This window comes from Indicator indicator, chromosome 32 (genome assembly GCF_027791375.1).
Source record: "Indicator indicator isolate 239-I01 chromosome 32, UM_Iind_1.1, whole genome shotgun sequence".
Lineage (NCBI taxonomy): Eukaryota > Metazoa > Chordata > Aves > Piciformes > Indicatoridae > Indicator > Indicator indicator.
The window spans coordinates 2401718-2411436 of NC_072041.1; positions in this window are offsets into that span (position 1 = coordinate 2401718).

Here is a 9719-nt window from a genome sequence, read left to right on the forward strand (position 1 = left end):
GAAACCCACGTAAATAAAGGAAAGAAAAAGTAGCAAGGCTGGGGAGCATGCCCTGCCCTGGGAATATTGGCTAATCTTCTGGGAGGCGGCAGGCTGAGCATTCCCCCAGGTCCTAGCGCTCGCCAGCGGGTCCCTTCCCCTGCGCTGCCCCACGGCCAGACGCCAGAGGTGCCAACAGCCACCCCCACCCCTCCCTGCTTTACCCTGAGAAGAGCTGCTGCGGGAGTCCCCAAGCGACGCAGAGCCTGCGGGAAGCCGCCAGGGCTGAGGTGAGGAGCGGCAGCCGAGGAGGAAAGGGCATGAAGCAATAGTTGTGGTGCAGCTGGTACGTGCAGCAGCCTGCTGGTGCCCACGGAGAGCTCCCCTTGGCATGGTGCTAAGTATGCTCTCAAAGTCTGTGACTTCTGAGTCAAAGGGGACTCACAACCCTAAAGATAAATCTGTGACAAACACCTTCCTGGATGGAGGGGCAGGAGGGTCTGGCAGAGCACGTCCACCAAAGACCCCAGGGTCAACCTTCACAGCCTCTCTGTTTTCCCTGGATGCAGGAGACATGCCAGAAGAGAACCTGAGCCAAACATACTTCCCTTTCTCCTGGTTGTCCTGCTGTCCATGGACCTGCTTTTGGCTCCTCTCCTGCTGATGGCTCCTACTCATCAGGTAGAGATCAGAATATTCCCTCCCCCTCCCTTTTTTTCTTTTTCACTTCAGGATTTGACATGTGCTTAGACACTTGGACAGATCCAAGATGTTATTAGCAAATGTTGAAATTCCCACCCAACTATGAAGAGATCAATCAGTCATCATCTCCCTTTGCACTGGGGAGGGACCAACAAGACAGGCTAAAAAGGAGCAGAGGAGGGAGCTTTGGAAGCCTGGGGGGGTGGTTTTCTACAACTGGTGAGCATTATTTCCTCCATTTGATTTTTCTCTCTCCTCCTGGAAACTGTAAAATAAGTGAACAAGAGTTAGGAGCCAAGGAGCTGTGAGGGGTGGGGGGGAAAAAAAGTTGCATCCAAACTCATCAACCAAATGGAAAACCAAAAGAGGGCCAAGAAATCAGATCCAAACGAGGAGCCATGGATTCAGGCAGCCAGATAAACTTCCCTGGGCACTGCTTTGTGTTTTCCCAGCTCCATTGTGAAGGGATGTGATATATTGCATTGGCTTGGAAGGGTCCTTTAAAGCTCCTCTAGTCCCTGCAGTCAGCAGGGACATCCCCAGCTGGATGTTGGGGATACCTCAGCCCCATGTAGCATGACCCTGTCTGAGTGACAGCCTCCCCATGCAGACTGGAAGAAGGCAGCCCAGGCAGAATCAGACAGCCCTGCTCTCACACCACCTAACTTGTGAGATCCTCTCACAGATGGCATCTGGATCCTGGTGCAAGAGCTTTGGTGACCAAGAGCTGTTGCTAGCTGGTTTCCTTGACACCCAGAGCAGGGTTTCCTGACATTCCAGCCCACTGGAGCAAGTCTGGATATCAGCTGTCCATGGCAGGCAGAGTGAACTTGACTTCTGACTTGCCCTTTGAAATCCAGAGCAGCCTTCCTCCTCTGACTCAGGGGGGTTTGGGCTTGTCCCTGACAGAGCTGTGCTTATCTGAAAGCACTCAAGGTGAGGTCAGGGGGAAGTGCAGGCACTCCAGGAATGAAGCTGTCAGGCTGGAGCCTCCTTTGGCAAGAGAGCTTCCAGGAAAAAAAATGTTACACAACAAAACAAATCTCCCATCGTGGTCCAAGTCACCAACCTGAGCACTGTCACCATTCTCACGGCACAGGTTCACACTGAGTTCAGCTGCTGATGTGTTGGCCATGATGACAGCCAAGAAGCCAAAAGGGTTTCCAAACCACTGGTGAGTGAAGTCCTTCTTCAGTTGCATCCTTGTTCCTAGATTGAGATCAAACCTCTGAAGCCAGCCAGCAGATCCTGCCTGCAGGCAAAGCCTTGCAGTCCTCTAGCACAGTGTCTCTGGTTCATGGAGCACAACTTCTGTTTCCCTGCAGTCCTGTCACACCTGTGCTTGTTTTTCTCCTTTTAACTCTTCAGGATAAGAGACAGAAGGCCACACCAGAAGGGACTGGCACTGAAGAATCATAGAATTGTTAGGGTTGGAAGGGACCTCAAGGATCATCCAGTTCCAGCCCCCCTGCCATGGGCAGGAACACCTCCCACCAGCCCAGGTTGCTCAAGGCTTCATCCAGCCTGGCCTTGAACAGCTCCAGGGATGGGAGCTGTTCTGTGTTCCGGTTGTGTTCTGGAGCTGGGATGTGGAAGGGGTGGGCTGGAAGAAGCAGAGGTTGTCCCACTGCAAACCATCTGCTTCTCACCACTACCCCAGCCAGGAGCTGATGCTCCTGCCCTGCCATCTCTCTGCCCCACTGCCCAGTGACCTGTTCAGAGGGAAAATGACTGCAAAGACACTGGGCTAGAAATGCTCTGGGTCCTGTTCCCAGGGCTCCCAGATGCACATTCAGAGGCTGGTGGGTACAGGGAGATGATTTCCTTCCATTACTCACTTCCCAAGGAACTCCTTCCACGGAAGGGTTGCTCATCTCAGAATAATTCCCTTTATTGTGGCTTTATCGATGTGAATGCCATTCAGCCTCACACCCTGGAGAGGTTTCAACCTTTATCTGCCTCTGAGTCCTGCTGGGATAGGTGGAAGCAGGAAAAAACAGCCTGGAAAATAATTAGATCTCACAGACTTTGGTTTTATTTTTAAACTTTCCTGTAAGTGCCAGCTCCTGTTTCCAGGCAGCCCTGCTGCTGATTCTGCCCTAGTCACATCCTGCACTCTGAAGCCAGCAGCATCACTCCAGATCACAATCCTCACCTCTCCCTGACTTGACTGAAATTCACTCAGGATGATCATCTCCTGACCAGGGCCAGTTACAGGAGCAATTCATGAGTGTAGAAAGAAAAACAAACAAACAAACACTAGCCCAAAAAAAGCCAAGCAAGCAAACAAATAAAAAACCTCACAAACAAACAAAGCAAACCGCCAACCCTCCAAGGAAAATCACCAATCTGATGCACTTGGGTCTGAGACTCAGACACAGAAGCACAGAACTGGAAAAACTCTCTAAGATCACAGAGTTCAGCTGCCAAACCCACACCACCATGGCCACTAAGCCCTGTCCCCCAGTGCCATGCCCCTGTGGTTTTTGAACACCTCTGGGGCTGGGGACTCCACCACCTCTCTGGGCAGCCTCTTCCAATCCCTGACCACTCCTGCAGCAAACAAATTTTTCCTGATCTCTGAGCTGAATCTCCCCTGGTGCAAGTTGAGGCCATTGCCTCTCATTCTATCACCTGATACTAGGGAGAAGAGACCAATCCCCACCTCACCCCAGCCTCCTTTCAGGGAGCTGTGGAGAGCAATGAGGTCTCCCTCAGCCTCCTCTTCTCCAGGCTGAACACCCCCAGCTCCCTCAGCTGCTCCTCACCAGCCCTGTTCTCTTCTCCTGCTTGGTTGCCCTTCTCTGGACCCTCTCCAGCATCTCAAAGACCTCCTTGGAGTGAGTGGCCCCAAACTGAACTCAGTACTCAAGGTGTGAGCTCCCCAGTGCTGAGCACAGGAGAACAATCCCCTCCCATGTGCATACACAGCCTGTACACCACCAACCACCTCTAGCATAGAGCTCCACAGACTGCTTCATTCTGTGCATGGGAAGGCTTTGGTAGCAGGCTGCAGCTGCTGGGACATTCTGGGATGTAAACAATCCACAATGTCTGAAGAGATGCAATATCCTCTCTCAGACAAATCAGCACAGCTGGTACAAACAGGCTTTTTGGGAACACAGCCTTTTTTTTTTTTGGTGGTGGTGGTGTTTGGTTTTTTTTTTTCTCCCCCAGCTCTCCACACAAAGGTTTTGTTTGGAGGGGGTTAACTACATATGGCAATTTGGAAATTCCCCATTTGGAGAGGAAGCAAAGCAGCTCTGCAGCCCTGGAAGAACCATGTGGGTGGAAGCTTCGCCTTCAACAGCTACCCAAGGTACCAGTGATCCAACTGGGCTGGAAGGGGAGACCTCACAGTGTCCATTTTCAGGGGGCACAGAATGATCATAATTCCTTCTCAGCTCTGGAAGTTGAAGTTGAGGGCAGATTGAGCCTGGAGATGAGGAAGAAATTCTTTCCAGTGAAGGTGGGGAGACACTGGAACAGGTTACCCAGGGAGATTTTGGATGCCTCCTCCCTGGAGGTGCTCAAGGTCAGGTTAGATGAGGCTCTGAGCAACCTGGGCTGGTGGGAGGTGTCCCTGCCCACGGCAGGGGGTTGGAACTGGAGGATCTTTAACATCCCTTCCAACCAAAGCCAGTGAGAACTGTTCTTCTAAATTAGTTGGATGGAGCCTTGGGCAACCTGATCTGGCCAAAGGTGTCCCATGGCAGGGGAGTGGAACTGGCTGATCTTTAAGGTCCCTTCCAACCCACCTCATTCCCTGCTTCTGTGCCCTCTGCCAGCTCATGCTGAGCCATCAGCTGGGTTGTGACGCAGAGGGTGCCAGGTATCAGCTGAATCACCACCAGCATTCACAGCCAGCTCCAGGTTGCCCTCCAAACTCTGCCCACACATGGCTCCCCTCACTGTCCCTCTGTCACACTCCACTCTTAACCAGCTTCAAGGCTGCGTGGCTGGAGTGCAGGAACTTGAACTGCAGTGACTCCAGAAATGCCACTCTGCCTTACACTCTGCCTGTGTTGGCAGCTCTCAGCTAACAGTGTGTCATGCAGTCTGCAGCCTCAAGTCAGCTCTTATTTTTGTTTGACTTGGAAGGCAAACTACAAAAATAGCCTTGTTTACACCCTCCAGTCCCCACTTCTGTTTTTCTCAACAGTTCCTCGCTGGGAATGGCTCCATAGTGAGGTAAGGTCTAGCATATAGATGATCTCTTTCATCCCAGAGCATCCTCAAAAGTCACCCAGGCACAGAAATGCAGCCACTTCTGGGGTGAAGTGCTGTAGCTTTTCAATGATTTGGAGCAGAATTTCACTAAAGTTTTGGAGGCATGGATTAAAAAATAAATTGCAGGAGAGATCTACTCTGGAAGAATGCAAGCATCCAAAGGAGAGCAGAGTCAGTGTGGGGGGAAAAGCTGCTTCCCATCCTAACACTGAAGAGTTGGCTGCAGAGTTCTCCAAAACCTTCTTAAAAATAGCCTGGTAGCATCCAGCAGTAAGAAGACACTTCAGGAGCAGGGCTGTGAGTGGGCACTGCTGCTGTTTCCCCTCCAGCAGGGTGTCAAGCCAGGACACAGCATCCTAGATTTACATTTGCAGCAGCCTCTTTCAAAATGAAAGAATTAATGGAAAGAACAGAGCAGCAGGCAGGAGCATGGCAGATATTTAGTGCACTGGGGGACTGGGAAAGTGCTGGGCTTGACCTTCCTCTGTCCAGGAGTGGTTTCAGGACAGCATTGGCAAGGCAGGGCCAGAAGATAGGTGATGAATGGCACAGGTCCAGCCAGCACTGCTCCTTCATCACTGGCTTGCTTTGACCACTTTTAGTGGATGTGAGCAAGACCCTGAAGCAACAAATCAGAGCAGGAAGTCAGAGGCAGGGCCAGCTTCAGCTGGTGGGGCTTGGTGCTGCTGCACTGCCTCAGAGCTGAGGCAGAGCTGTGGTTCTGCAAACTCCAGCAGCTGTTGAACCTGTCCCAGCAGGGCTTGTGAAGCAGTGCTGCTGAGAGCAAGCCAGCTTCTCTGGGAGCCACCTCCCACCACCAGGCAGTGCAACTGTCCCAGGCCTGAGAAACTGGGTCCTAAGGAGCAGAACACTCCAATATTTAGCTGCATGCAGTGTCACCCCTCCATCCCCCCGGGCAAGGGATCATGAACTTACACTGCAGGCCTTGGAGGAGCCACAGTTCAATGACAAAATGCTCCTCTTGTCCTCAGGACAGCTGGCCCAGGGCCAACACCAGCTGCTGCTTCTTGCACATTTGTAGAGACATCCACAGCCCTTGGAGTGAAAACTGCTGGGCTGAGGCTTTCTGCTGTGCTTCTGAGCCAGCCAGAGACCCAGACTTGACTGTTGTTAAGTTTTGTTATGGGCTGAGAGGGGTGATGTTAGCAAAACCAGACCTCTGTCTGCAGCACTTGGAGCCATAGAATCACAGAATTGTTAGGATTGGAAGGGACCTCAAGGAGCATCCAGTTCCAACTCCCCTTCCATGGGCAGGGACACCTCACACTACAGCAGGTTGCTCACAGCCACATCCAGCCTGGCTGCAAAAACCTCCAGGGATGAGGCTTCCACCACCTCCCTGGGTAACCTCTGCCAGTGTCTCATCACCCTCATGGGGAAGAATTTCTTCCTAACATCCAATCTGAACCTACTCACTTCTAGTTTTGTTCCATTCCCCCCAGTCCTATCACTCCCTGACACCCTAAAAAGTCCCTCCCCAGCTTTCTTGTAGCCCCCTTCAGATCCTGGAAGGCCACAAGAAGGTCTCCTGGGAGCCTTCTCTTCTCCAGACTGAACAGTCCCAGGCATGTCTGTGGTGTAGCTGAGCAGCAGCCTGCTTCTCTGCCCCACAGCCTTGGCCACTTTTGTTTACAAGCTCCCAAACTGGCATGGACTGGCACCCAGCTTCTCCTTTTCAGCTGGGTTTTGAAGTGCTTCAGTGGTCATGGTAGTGTTAGGTTGATGGTTGGGCTCCATCACCTTGGAGACCTTTTCCAACCAGAATGGTTCTATGGTTTGTAGGAACAAATGAAGTCATCTGCAGAATGACAGGAGGAGGTCAAAGAGCAACCTGATACAGGAGGGGAAAAAAAAAAAGCAGGAGGGCTGGATGCCAGCAGAGCAGAGCAGAAGCAAAGCCTGCTACAGTTCCCCATCTGAATCCTGGCCCAGAGATCTCATTTGCTGCTTGCTCCTGCCTGGAATTGCTGCAATTCCTTTGACTGACCATAAACTGCTCACAGCTAGGGTAAGGTACTCCACACATGTGTAGCAGCAAAGGGATGAAAGAGGAGAAACAGCAAAGGACAATGGAAGTGGCTCACTGCTCATTGTTTTGGTTGGAAAGAACCTTTAAGATCAAATCCAACCATTCTCTAACTCTACCAACTCTAAACCACATCCCTCAGCACCACATCTCTGCATCTTTTAAACACCTCCAGGGATGAGGATTCAACCCCCTTCCCTGGGGATCCAGAGGTTTCTGGACTTCTCCTGTTGCCAGGTAGGTCAGGAATGCCTTAATGTCTCCAGCCCTGTCTCTCCCAGTTACTGCTGAAGCTCCTTTGTTGTGCTCAGCAGGCTGAATTAATAACTGTTGGGTTGTCACAACTCATCCTCCAGCCCACTGCCAGAGGTGCTAGTGGCTGTCCACATCCATCAAGCTCCCTGCCAAGGAAGAGCTGACAGAGCTCTCTGCATCACTGCTTTGGTTCAGTGCTTTCCAGCTCAGCCCAGGACTAGGCAGAGTGGGACTGGAAACACAAACCCTCAGAACAACCATGCAGGACACAGCCTCAGCTTCCTTGGGTGTACAAAAGCCACAGACTCCCCTAAAACACACAGGGGCTGTGCAGCCAGCACCACCCCAACAGTAATGCCAGGGGAGGAGGACACAGAGGTGCAAAACCAACTGGCTTCAGGAGTCCGAAGCATGACAAACTGTGTGCTCAGTCACTTGTGTCATAGGCTTCAGAGCTGCCCAGTCTCACAGAATGGTAGGGGTTAGAAGGGGCCTCTGGAGATCATCCAGTCCAAAGCAGGGTGAAAGACTTACAGGAAGGGTGGATGATTCAGACCAGAAATTCCTATATCCTTGCTGAACGAGCTCTGGAAGGCTTTTCCCTGGAAGTCCTCTTCATTCCACATCTGACATTTCCAGTAAGTGGTCCCTGGATTTATAGCACCCTTCCTACTAATGGGGAATCTGCTCTTTTCCCAGAGCCAGGCTGCACTCCAGCCCTTTAGTCAAACCCCAACCAGCAGCCTTGCCAATGGGACACTGGGGAGGGAGGTGGCCAGAGTGCAAGCAGGACTCGTGGCTGGTTGCTCAGGATGCAGCAGCATCCTGGGGCAGACTCTGCCTTGCACATGGAATCAGCTCCTAGAGTCCCTAGCAGAGCTTCTCTAAGAATCCCAGAACTGTTCAGGTTGGAAAAAACCTGTAAGATCAAGTCCAAACATCGACCCAACCCCACCATGGCCACTAAACCATGTCCCAAAGTGCTATGTCCACACATTTCTTGAACACCTCCAGGGATGGGGACTCCACCACCTCCCTGGGCAGCAGTGTGAGGTGTCCCTGCCCATGGCTGGGGGGTTGGAACTCGATGATCCTTGTGGTCCCTTCCACCCCTGACCGATTCTATGATAAGGAGAGGCCCTCAGGACAGCAGTTCCTCCTCACAAGCTCTTGCCCTGGGAGGTGTATCCCATTCACAGCAGGGAGCAGAGCAAACCAGCAGCACAGGGCAGCTGTTCCTGTGCTGTTCCTATCAGCACAGTGGCTGCATTTCAGGTGTGCTCTATTTTTAGGGGTTGGTCAACATCTTGCCAGGCTCTGCTGAGTGTTCAGCTTGGTGGGTGGGGAGAAGCAGGCAAAGACATTGATGGATGTGCCCCTGGGCACCCATCAGCCCCATATCCAGTCACAACAGGAAAGGGAAGCAGTGTGTGGCTCCTCAGTTCCCATCAGGAGAGATGCTCTGGCCCCCACGTCAAGCACAGCTGCAGGAGTGCTGGCCAAGCTCTGCTCTCTGCTCACAGCCTGGAATTCAGGAGAGAATGAGGCTGATTTTCCATCAGCCTCAACACCCAGGTGACAGTCGAGCCTCTCCACTCCCAGCTTTGCTGGCCTCCAGCTCTGATGGGGGCCAGGCAGCAGAGGTCTCAGTCTTATTTTTAACCCTGATGCCAGCAGCCTTTGAGCCTGGAGCAGCTCAGCTGCAGAAGTGTGGTCTGAAAAGTGGCCTGCTGGGATGGAGCAGGTTCAGCACTGGGGTGGCTGCAGCAGAGGAGCACCACTGGACCAGTCTGGGATGTAGATTTCCAGAGCCCCTCTGTGGAGTCATTTCTCTGTTCCAAGCTGCCAGGAAGAAACTGGCCTTTGGTTCCAGGGTTTAGAACTAGACTTGCCTCTAAGGTAGGTTTTGCTGAGGACTCGTTTTTCATCTGCAGCTTTTCACCCTCTCTCAATAGTAAAGCAAACCCATCTGAGCAGCAGCAAAGCTTGGAGCACAAAACACAATCACTCTTTTTGTCTGAGCCCAGCAAGGCAGCTGGGGAGTGAGTGGGAGGAAAGAGAATGACTCCCTGCGCTGTCAGCAGGGCTCCTCCAGCCCAGCTGACCTTGGCTGCCTCACTCTGTGCTCCCCTAACACTTGGAAACTTGTCCCCTCCATGCTGTTAGTGCCACAGTAGGGATTTTCTCCCCAGCCTCCACACCAGCCCTTGCTTTGTGACTGTTCTCATTGCCCTGCCTCTCCTTTTCATGGGATGAGCTCTGAGTCAGAGCTGAGTTTCTCCCTCAAGGCACCAATTCTTTGTTTGCCACATGCTCAGCAAGTTGTAGAGATGTAGATGCTTTGTGGATCCAGGCTTTGGTGCACGCAAACCACAAGGATGTTGGCTTTTAATTATCTGCCTGGACTTTGGCTTTATTGACAGATTGGGATTGATTCTCTTTTTTTTTTTTTTTTTTATTGATGAACTACAGCATTGGTCTAGTTTGTAATTGTGCTTTGTACTGG